This window comes from Anomalospiza imberbis, chromosome 7 (assembly GCF_031753505.1).
Source record: "Anomalospiza imberbis isolate Cuckoo-Finch-1a 21T00152 chromosome 7, ASM3175350v1, whole genome shotgun sequence".
Taxonomy (NCBI): Eukaryota; Metazoa; Chordata; class Aves; order Passeriformes; family Viduidae; genus Anomalospiza; species Anomalospiza imberbis.
The window spans coordinates 17,031,958-17,044,376 of NC_089687.1; the positions used below are offsets into that span (position 1 = coordinate 17,031,958).

Consider the following 12,419-nt stretch of genomic DNA (forward strand, 5'->3'; position numbering starts at 1 on the left):
TCTAATGTGTTGATTTGCAAAATGTAAGGTTATTCTCTATATATTTTCAACCTGTTTTATTGTGAATATGTTTTCTTTTAACTAATTAATGGTGAAAGGTTATCCCTTTGCTGTAAAGTAAAATGACAAGCTTGTATTGCATTTTTATTTTGCTCTTTATCTTTGCATGACACACACAAGCTATTGTGATTATGTTTGTTTGTCATATGAAATGCAGGATAAGGCAATTGTTTACCTACAGCGCCAGGTTATTTAAAACAACATATCACATTGTGTAACAGGACAGGGCTATTCTGCAGGCACAGATTTTGCTTCATTTTGCAGCAGTAGATTCTTTTTCTTTTTGCTTCATTTCAAATCAGTTTTAAAAATAGCTCATGGAACATAACCACGAAAGTTTGGCAAGATAACTGTCCTCTTTTTAATTATTACACTCAGTGATGCATACTAATACTAATGGGTTGTAGAAGAGAAGATTAATATCTTAAACATTTAGAATATTATTAAAAACCAGATTAATTTTATTGAAGCATGTCTCTTTTTTTGGGTTGTTTTTTTTTTTGGTAACTGCTGTCAACTTTATTGCAAGACTAATACTTGTGGATCTGTTAATGTGTGTTGTGACGATGTATAGTAAAGTCAGAGTACATAAAAGAAAACAGGTATATGGGTATTTTATATAGGAAGATAGTGGCCTAATTTCATATATGAAACACAAAATAGATTTGGAGATACTGTTAGCACCTTAGGTGTTATAAACGTTAGATAATGGCTGATGTATTCTCTTGATTACATCACAGAGCAATTATATTTAAAATTGTAGGAGAAATTTATTTTAAAAAGGGATATTCGACTCCATCTTAAGAAATTCTACATATATTTGCAGAACATTTCCATGGCAACGTGTTTGACCATGTGTTTTAAAAGCTCAGCTGGAGCCTGAAAGTAGTGGCAATTTTTCCATCTCTTGCTTTACCCTTGTGGAACAACAATTTTCATGTATAACAGGGCAGCAGATTGGCAGGGGTGAACAGTATTTTCTGATCACAAAGCACAGGATTAAGTGATCAAGATTTAAAAATATTTTCATGTATCCAGCTAGAAATGTAAACATGTTAGTCATGGATTTGATTTTGCATTTGGAACTAAATTCTGGTTTCACCCCATTTAATAACATTTTGCTGAAGCTGTATGTGTATGGGAGACAACAGAAGATCAGACTTAAGTTTGTGCAGCAATGGTAAAAATGTCTGTCTTTTAATTTTTAATTAAAAACATATTTGTAGAAAATACTGTATTACTTGTACTGACAATAAATTCCAATTTCACAGTCTACTTTATCCATCTTACGTTCTTATTAATAATGGGCAAAGACTGCCCTGCTCTTAAGCTCGATTAAGTTTGGCATGATTTAACTATACCTTTCTCTTGCTACAAGATCCTTTTAATCTGTTAGAATTTATTTTCAGTATTTTGATGTATTAGTCACAGTGAGTACATTCTGTTTCCTGGCATTGGAGTGAAATTCCTGAAAGTATTGGTTTAATGGTATTTTGGTGCTTTGCAGAGTATTTATAGACCTTTTAATAGGACCAACCTTCCCCAGCTTCTTTGTTTTCCTTATTCAATTTACAAGCTTGACTTGGCTTAATTTTGAAGTTGCTTCTTTGCTCATTTGAAATTATTAGATCTCCATGGAATTTTGCATGTGGAAGCTACAGCAGTAGGTTGTGCTTGTCTTGGACTCTTATCACTTACACTAATTCTGCAAACTGCATTCTGTGGATGGCTTTGGAATGTATCATTGATATAATCTCCAGTAGTGCAGTAGACATCCATTGCAGCCTGTTGACAATGGAAACTATCTACAGTGGAAAATGAATTGGTGAAAAATGCTTGCCTGAGGATGTTTGTGCTTAGGTCATTCTGTTTTGAAGCAACACTATTAATGACTATTGCAAGTGAATTTGAATATGTTTTTTTCACTCAAAGGACATAGTCCCATTAGGCCCTTGTTCATTTGGAGGGGCTAGAGAGTAACACCCCAGAAGAATGTATTAAGAAAGTAAAGTTTTTTTGGAAGAGAAGAAATTGCAGCAAGATAGAGTTAGACACATGAGAGCAGGGAATTGGACTGAAGTGATCAGAAAACTGCAAATGATTTTGTTTGTTTTACTTGTTTAAGTCCCACCTCCAGCCCCCTAAAAAAGACAAGTTTGAAAGAGTCTTGCTGATATTTGATGTTTGCTCTTGCTGCACAAGAGCAGAGTCATTGAATCCAGGGCACTGTGTTAGTAGCAACTTAACAGGAAGACATTTTTGTGCCTTCTTTAAAACTGTATCATCTCTCTTCAAGATGATTGGTACTGTCAGTATTTAAATAATGCTGTGTAAGGAAGGATCTCTCTAAATAGAGAATTCTTTTCCCTTGACTGAGCATAACGAATACACATCCATGAGTATGTGTTTCCTTATCTTAAAGCATTGCAATTACAGGAACCTCTGATAAAGATCTTGTAGTGAAACACTGTTTTAAGAACAGTTGGGCAAGAAACCAAATATTTGTGTCATTTATCAATTTTATACAAGAATGCTCTCACTCATGCACATACACAGTTGTGGTGTTTTTACTTGTTACTGGTTGCTGTCCTGATTCCACAGTACTGACTTTTTTTTTTGTAGGTTGTAGTGGCAGTTTTTAAGGAAATGAGAACACTGGGACAAATGGGAGATTGTGACCAAATATTTGCAAAGCACTAGAAGCAAAAGCACTTTCAGATTTTGCTGAAAGAATTGAAGTGTTTTTGGTGTACATAAATCTACTTCCTAAGACATGATCCTTTTCTCTGGCCAAATTCTTCTCAGTAAGTATTTTAATTCATGTATCAAGCCATTGGGCCTAATGACCAGAATTAGGGAAGGCTTGCTAAAAGTATATCAGAAAGGTTTAAAACATAAAGTAGCATGGCATAAATATGTAATAGGTAACTGTATGGTCACAAAATACATAGCTACACAAAGAGTGTTCCAAGAATCTTCCAATCTATTTAGTGTTCCAAGAATATCATCACATGGTCATTCTGAATAAAGATTATTCAAAGGAGTTTTGCTAAGATACAGTGTGAAAATGTGAATAAGTACTAACAGTAATAAAAATAAAAAAATTATACCATGGTAATCTGTTAAAAAAATTAGAATAGAGTCATATTTAGTCTCCAAAAATTCCTGTAAACATGGAGCCACCTAAGATGAAGTAGTAGGGAAGCTGAGCATATTAGTGCAGTAAAAGAGAATGGTTATGCATTATTTAGAGTTGCATTTTTGAGAGAACTATCTCAGTTCATTCTCTCTCTCTCTCTTTTTTCACCCTGTGCCTCTCTTTTCACCCTCCCATCCCATAATGAGCCTCCTAAAGGATATGACTTATTCATGTTATTTCTTGTTTCTTTGCAAGACCATATTTATTTTGCCTTAATTAAATTTTCAATAAATGTTATTAATGAAATAACCCCATTAACATGGGTGCTGTTACACTTAATGCAGTCAGTGGCTTTGCTGTCAGTATATTTTTTTAAGTAGAAGCTGATCCATAATTCTGGTAAATTCCTATAGATTGCTTCATTAATAAACTCAATATTAACTACAGATCACACAGAGTAAACTCCACACTGCTTGCCACAGTCTTCTCAGTGTGACCCTAAAATCGCTTTTCTGGATCATTTAAACAATGTACATACCAATAAGGATCAGTCACAAGATGTGACTGATGAAAAGGTGGTGAAATACTGCTAGTCCCTTATTATTAAGAGCACCAAGTTTTTTCTTATTAGAAGTGATACTTCTGATATTTCATTGGTATCCATTTGCTCTTACCCTCTCACTGGGCAGCGCCAAGAGTCTGGCTAGGTCTTCTCTACATTGCCACCAGTGAGGGAGTTGTATGTTCTGATAAGACACCTCTGAGCCTTCTCTGTTCAGGCTGAAACAGTCACAGCACTCTCAGCCTCTGCTTTGATGACTTTTGTGTTCCTTTACTGAGCTTACTTCATTATGTCCATTTCACTCATGTAAGAAGGGAATCCAGACCTGCTCAGAGCTCTTCAGTTATGTCTCAACAGGGTTCAGTAGAGAGGCAGAATCACATTATCTGGTAAGGAAACTTGAATTGTCTGTTAACTAGTCAATTAATTATGGAAAAATTTGCACAGAAAGCCTTGAAAAATGAGGACTGAATGCACAGAAAATTATAATTGGTAATCTTGTGGAGAAGGAAAGCTTTGAAAATAGCTTTGCTTCATTCATAGTGGTCGTTTTAGTGATTAAACCTCCTGTTGTTTTGAAATGTCGTATATGGAATCTACAGCCCCCAATACTAATTGACATAAGCAGAGAATAAATCCTGAAGGGAAAGGCTAGACTAATATTTTGAGCTAAGCAAACGTCAAAGTAACTGAATAAAAGGATATTATCTAGTATGATATCACTAATCAAAAAACCCCAAAAAGGTAAACTAAATGAAACATGACCTAGAGGGATTCAAGAGTTGTGTTTTTAGTCAACTTGACAAAAATAACTTGTTAATTTCTAGTTTTGCTTGAAATTCAAGTGAACTGAGAGTTCTCAAATGTTCTCAAGCAATCATTAACTGTTAAAAAATATTCAGCTTGGTACATTCAATGATGTAAAAAAAGGAATTAAGGGACATGAGGGAGTGTTGAGGTATAGAAAATTTTTCTCATTTTTATAATAGCTTCCCTCTGTTCCCCCAGGCTGCTTAAATGAAACAAAAATTTATATAGGACCCTTCAGTGATTTAAGATCCATCCGTTTCTCTCCTGCTAGCATAATGAGTTCAGTTGTTTAAATTCTCTTTATTAAAGATTTTATGCAGGCACGCAGAGTCATTAAAATAAATGCAAGGAATCATACCCATATGGTTTGTATCCACATTTAAGGCAATTAAAAGTATTCTAGCCAAAGCAGTATCAGTTTTATGCCCACATCCTGTGATTAGAACTTTCTGGGAAAGGCAGTGTCATGTTTATGTCTGAATCCTGCAAGCAGAAAAGGAGAGAAATACCTTGTCTTTATATTGATTAGGGGAGCTCAAGTTATGCAAGACCATTCAGGCATGTACTTCTGTTTTGGACACAGGAATTGGTGTGGTGGAGACCTGACAGCAAGTTTATGATATGAGGGGATGAACTATGCTTTAGGTGAGTTTCATTCTGAGAGGTAACCATGCAGGTCAGTTATACCAGCTGATGTCACATTTTAGTTCATTTTAAAAGAATATTTAAGTGTTTTTGTTCTTTTTTCCTGCTAAGGTTATCTGAAATACTTTAAACTTGAAAAATAGCAATCATTCTCTTTCCCTTTTCTCCTTCCCATTGTTTTCTAATTCTAGTTCATTTTGGTGAATAAAGAACTTTAGACTCCATACAAGTATGTGTGTCTTAAGCAGTGGTTGTGGACATCAGAATTTGTAATTTAAGATCAGACAACTTTTAGTATATAAGAAAGTTGAGATTGGTTGGTGTTACCTCAGTGTTGTCTGCCAGGTAACATTTGTAATGGAGTTCACTGAATGATCAATAGAAAAATCTAATACATACCAAAATACAAAATGATAACTTCATAGCAGTGATAGTAATATGGTGATTTTTATTGTGTTTTGTATGCTGCTGAAGATTATTGCTGGGTGCTTAGATTCCACGTGACAAGTGTAGGTCTAGCTCTGTGAGTACTACTAAGGATGAAGCTCAGTGTCTGATAAGTATGCCTTGATCTTATATTTAGAATATAAAGATATTATAGGTTAAGGTAGTTGTGCTAATACATGTCAAAAATACAACATCTTGGATTACCTGGGCACAGGATTTAATGGCCGTGGCTGGATACTGCCAGTGAAGTTTACCTGACATATGAAATGTGAAACATATGGAAATGAAAAATTGTGTTGGTGTTCTTGTCTTCCAGAAGGAACTGAAGGCCTATTTCTCTGGGAACTTGGTTGCTTTGTTGCCTTTGGCAGACTGGATCCTCTGCTGGATCTCAGTGTTCTGTCACCAGTCCTTCTGCATGTAGTCATGAGTGAATTTCTCATTGCTGCTCACTGAATGTCTCACAGTGACTCACTGGGTTTTGTTATTGCCCAGTCTGCCTTCTGCTCCCCTCCTCCTCTTTCCTGAGTGATTTTCTTGTTTCTAGGGTGCAGATGTGCTGAAATTTCTCAGCCATTTAACTTCTAATGCAAACATGCATATTTGCCATGGATGTCAGTGAAAGATGTAATTTGTGCTGTCAAAAGTAGTTACTAGCACTGCCTTGTGTCCTGAACATCTACAGCAACAGAAACCTCAGCACAGAAGTGAGACATGCTCTGAGACCTTTTCTTGTCTCCTTCAACAGATAAGAACTGTTAAATTGTTTCCTTTTTAGTGTCCTTTGCAATTGCAGAGACAAAAATTAAATATACATTTTAAGTAATGTCTGTATCATCAGCTATAAACAAATTCTGCTGGTAATTGCTTAGACTTTATTTCCCTCATGGGCCTCCTTTCATGTTCATAGAAGTGTCACTATCAATTTCTACTTTAATTTCCATTTAATTTTCCTGTCTTTGCTTGGCTACACTGTACACACCTGTAGTTCTCTAATTTAATGTAGGAATGTAAAGAATAGCACCTTTCTCTTCCAGGAGAACGGAAGAATCTTCCATTTATTCAAGTCATAGCAAACAAGATTCAGGCTCTTTTGCTTTGGACACTTTTGGCAGCTTTTTCCATACAGAGCTGGGTAGCAGGGATCCTGTAAAGTAAATTGGTTAAGACTTGGAGTGGATGCTGTTCCTCTAATGGATGTTCCTGCCTACCCAGCACATTCATCACCAAATATCTTCCTCTCTTGGTTTGCAGTCTGCCATTTGGGACAGGCACATACAGTGATCTAGCAGAGCACAGGAGAACAGCCCCACACTTCTCAGAGAACAGCAGGTTTCCAGTTCAAAGGTATGAAGAGAGATTTCAAATAAGTATGTACAGTGTTTCACCTGTAGAATTTGGTATTGTAAGGAGCCTTTTGTTGACTAAAATATATTCTGTTGGAAGGATATGCAAATTTGATACTGCTTCTAGGCTGGCTAGAAATATAAACCAGCATAAGAGTAAGAAGAAAAGTGAGCAAGTAGGAACATTCAGAAAGTGTTTAAAATAAGACACATCAAATACAAGGTAATAATATTACTTAGAATTTCAGTTTTTCTCATTGACAGATTAAAAACGCCATCACATCTCTGCTAATATTTTGCCATAATTTGCCATAAGCATTACTTTTGTGATTCAGGATGTTGGAAAATGAACAGGAATGAGAGTCATCATGAATAAAATTTTCAAGGAAATTATAGCAGTATCTATTAATAGAACTATGCACAAGATTTATTGACTTGATCCTTTGCTGTTGAAAAGGAGAATTTCTCATCTATTACTTAGTAATTAATTGTCTCTTGGTACTCCCCTCCTCTCCCCCCAGTACTCTTTTTAGCAGATAAATAGTAAATGGACATAGATAGTTAAGCTAAACTTGCTGTTCCAGTGCTTGTGAGGTTGGATGATCAGGCTTCCAGAGTGCCTTGTGCAAGTCAAATCCACTGCTAACGGGAGAAGTGGGAACAACTGCATTTTTGGTTATCTTCTTTTATTCCTCTACAAAAAAATCCTTCAGTTTAAATGTAGAATGTACAAGGAGAAGCCATTTCAGTCTTTAGTGGTCTTATAAAAGCTTTGGGCCTTCTTTGTTTGAAGGATAGACAAAGATTCAAGGGAGATACCAGTTCTGTTCTTCTGAGGTCCTGTTGTTGCTTCTCGTCTCTCACCGAATTTTTCTCTGCACTGTGCAGTTTAAATTATGCTCATTCTAAGCAGAGGAAAGCTCTTGTGATATGCACTGTTTAAAGTGTGCTTTTGCAGTCCATGGCAATGCTATATTTCAAGATAATTTTCATCTGGACTCTCATCTAGCTCCCATTGACTACATAGGAGTTGTGCAAGCTGACTTATTTCTTACACCTTTTGAAGAGTAATGCCTTTGTGCGTTATGTTTCCATCTGCTGAGAAGTCTACCACTTGTAAATGGATTTGGAAACCTGATGGGTTACAAACCTACTTCCTAGGGTTTTGTATTCTGCCATACTGATATCGGCAGATGAAATTATCCTAGACCATTAATGTTTCAAAGAAAATAAAATGATTCCATATTTCCATTTCTAAGTGTAAGTGCCTCTTTGTTTTTCAAGTGTACATACTTGTGACTATAATAGCGTATCAGAGTCACAGCATAGGAGTGGTTTTTAATTAACTTGTTCTTTTTTCTTTTTTTTTCCTTCTTTTTTTTCCTTCTTAGGTGAATCAACTTCTATTTAATATATTAGCTGAAATCTGTGGTTCCCATATAGCAGATCTGATTACACCCTTATTTGGGGACCAAAAGCCCTATGCAACTTTCTGGGATATGTCTGGTTTAAAACACATTAGCTGGCCTTACTCTGTTTACAGCATTTTGCCTTCAGAATTTTACTTGAACATAATCATTGGTAAAGTTACGTATCATGTGGGCTGTGATGTTCGGCTTGAAAAGAATAAATAAGCTTAAAATAAGAAAACAAGCTCCTTAAGAAAACCTTTAACATTCCTCTGCAAGAACCCAGGCATCTGTATGTCCATGAATGCATAAGAACCAGTGATGTTATTTACTCCCTCGTGTACTATATCTCGAGAAGAATTAAGCACTCACTATACAATTCTGGCAAACGATCCATAAATGTGATTAAAATTCCTGTGAATGTAGGACTCAGATTACTCCAGTTCCACATTACAAAAGATTTATTAGTGTACATTGGCATGAACTTCTAGTGTTGTCACAGAATGTACAAGTATAAAATGCTTTGACCAGTACTGCTTATATGGACTTGGCATACAGTATAAGCTTCAGGGGATTAAATCTTTCCTAGTATAACTATGTCACAGCAAATCATCCTTATCAACTAGCACTTGAAATCATCATGTTGTTTGTTAAAACAAGTAATATGTGTCAGAGAGTATATGTGTAACAGCTTCAGATAATAGAAGTTTCAGGATATATGAAAGAGCAGCAATTAGTATGATGCTGTTTCCTTTTTCTTGAGATTTTTGATTACTTTATTGGTGCCAGTTTATCTCTGTGTTTTCTGATGCTTTTCATGCTCTTATATCAACCTATGTCTGGGTTACGCTTTGGTGTAATGTCCTTCCCTTCTTCCCTTAATTTACATCTGCCTCTTGTTCAGTTTATGAAATTCCTTTAACTCCCTTTTTCCTTTGAGTGCAAAACTCTTTATCTTCTCTATTATTTGGTATTCTTTTTATTTTTTTGAGGTTTCTAGAATGTTACAAATACAAAGAACCTAGATGTTGTCTTTCGATCTCCTGCCGTTCCCTCCTGCCCACAGAGATTTTTTTTCCCTTGTTTAATAACACTGCCTCATCTCTGGTCCTTTCTGTGGAGATTGTTACCTAAATCATTACCTGTTCTGAATTTGGGTCAAAGAATTGGGTACTTCTGTGCTGTTCTGAGTTCTTCCTGATCCTATTTATTATTTATTTATTTTTCAATAGAATTTCCTTGTGCCTGTCGTTCTAATATTTTTATGGTGTACATGCATACAACGATACCTGTTCCCATCTCTGTCTGACTTTGACTTTCAACTTTTTTCCATTCATAATTTCTCACCCTTCAGTCTCCATATGGATAACCATCCAACTCTGTAGCTGCCCTGGTACTGTTTCTCATTTGAACTATATACCATGTGCCAAATCAGCTACATGCTTGAGTTGGTCTTCTCCCTGCACTCTTGTTATCCAAGTTCCTTTACTGTGGTAACTACAGGAACTTAAAAAGATTTTTATTCTTTCTCTCTTGGAATGAAACTTTGTTCTGTTTTGTTGATCTTGATGATTTTGATTTCCTTTATTGCTCTTTACTTTCTTCTATCAGTTTATCAGTTCCCTTTAGGTACTATTTTTTGTTCTTAGACAGTTCCAAAGCCTTCTGACATTCATGGTTCTGGCTGACTCCCAGTATCCATTTTCTCAGTTCCTAATGCCATCTGCAATGCCTCGGAGATACTGCTAACTATCTCTGGTGAAAATCTTTTGATTCTGCTGACTTTCTGTATTTCATAATCTCTGGGATTTCTGTAATCTCTTATGAATATTTTTGCTTGCAGTTTTGCCTGTTCTGTATTTTTTATTAGTCACACAGCCCTCCATTTAGTTTATCTATTACCCCATCTCTCCATGTGAATTTTTTAAAACTAACAAACTAAGGTGAAGATTCAAGCTTCCTTTCTGTTTACTGAAACAGACTTAAGTTTTTGTTTTGTAGTCTTTGAGCCTGTTCCAATTAACTCTTTCCTGTGCCTATTCATATTTTGACTTCTTTTAAATTTTTGTTTCTCTCCTTGAATTCTTTCCCTTACACAAGAGTTATGTCTGAGTCTCTTCATATTAAAAAAAAAAACCTCAGCACAAGCCAACCCTCTACTTCAGATGTTTCTATTCACCAGATTAATGTCCCAACCTTCTTCATCTTCTCCCACTCCCCACTCTCCCCATTCATATGCTTTGTACACTTGTCTTTGTACACTTGTCTTAACTTGACTTCTAATGCCTTTCTAGAACTGCTTACTTCTGGTTTCTGTCTTTTGCACTGAAATTTATATCACTAATGTTCCACTTGACTTCTTCCTGGAGGAATTCCAGTCTAGTCCTTTATTCTCCTCCACTCCATCTGTCATCTCTCTGTGATGCTATGTTACAGTCTTCACTAAATTTTGTTGTTCTTAGACATTTGTCATTTTGTCCTTGTTGATTGTTTCTCTTTACAGACTCAGTTTTTTATTGGGTGGGTCTTCCTCTCCCCCTTCTCTTTCTGTATGTAGGTGTATGTTTAGATCTCTCAGAAATCCATTCTCAGCTTTGCATCCTCCTCCACACCTTACTTCAGATAATTTAGCCATGAGCATGACCTTTATGAAAGCACCACTGCTTTATTTTTTAATGGATTTCCCGCAGTCCAGTTAAACCCTGCTTAGCTCAGAAAATTCGCTTGGTCTTCAGTGATCACCTGAATGTAATCATGTCAGAAATAATTATTGAATTCTCTTTCCTTTTCTTTCCTGATGTGCTCTTTTTGCTCTATGTAGCTCTGAGAACTGACAGTTCCTGTTGGGTCATGTAGCCATAAATCAGATTGAGGTCTGGCTCACCTCAGCACCATGACTGTTATGATCTCATCTGGCTGGCTGACGTTAATACTTACAGCTTCCCTTCACTTGATTACTGGTGTTAATATCATTGCTTTTCACTCTGCCTACATCACTTGCTATTTAAGGTCTCTTTACTCATCTTCTCAAATACAAATACAATACAACTTCTTGTCTTTCCTTTAACAGCTTTGCAACTTGCCTTGTCCTTTCCCTTCCAAGAGAGAGATTTTACCACATGGTTGTATCTTGTGTTTGCTCTACTGGCAGTATAGTATCAATTTTGATTTCCCAATTGCCGCTCATCTTATAGTCATTAGTGAACTTTATTTCACAGTGCCCAATCTTCGAAGATCCTCATCAAAACTCTTTTTCTGTCATCTATAAAGTGAATTATAGCCTGTTAATGACTTGGTAAATGTTCTAGTTGTGTTCATCTTATTACATTTAGGTTGCTAAGTACCCTTAAGCCATGGCTATTTATTGTTTGTATTCCTGTAAGCTGTTACACCTTCTTTAAGTTATGTGATTATTGATTTATAAATTAAGTAATTTTTTTGACAAGCACATCATGCATGTATTTGCAGCATGTATATCAGTGGAGCCCATAGACATTTTTTTTCTCCACATATGCATACACATCCTTGTTTAATAGCAATGCTAGTGAAAGAAAAATTAGGCAGAAATTGCAGGTCTGATCAGCTGATTATTATTACTTTTTAATTCTTACATTAATACTGTGCTTGAAGAGAAAGTGCCTGTTGCACTGTCTGAAAGTGTTTAACACTGAAAGAAACTCCACAGGGAAGTATTGGAGCCACTGTTCTTGGAAGTGTTCTAAAAATGAGTGAGTGTTCAAAAACTTTGTATATAGTTGAGTGTGTATGGTGGTATTAGGTCAGAGTGGGACTTGGTGATCTTGGAGGTGTTTACAACCTTAATGATATTATGATAAGCCTGGTACAATTTGTAATAAATCAAAGATTGATCCAAATAGCTTGTGGCATGTTTAAATTATAAGAATTGTCTTTTTTGTTCACGACAAAAGAATCCATTATTTAGTAAAAGGAGATGGAGTTATCTTGACAAGGAAGGGTATGAAGAGTATGTGTTGGATATT

General features: G+C 35.8%; 1 protein-coding gene across 10 annotated transcripts in view; it reads left to right on the top strand.

Moving 5' to 3' along the window:
• Window positions 1–12,419, top strand: part of SLC4A10 (solute carrier family 4 member 10) — a 151,024-nt gene that overhangs the window by 34,293 nt on the left and 104,312 nt on the right. The gene's annotated exons all lie outside the window — the stretch shown is intronic.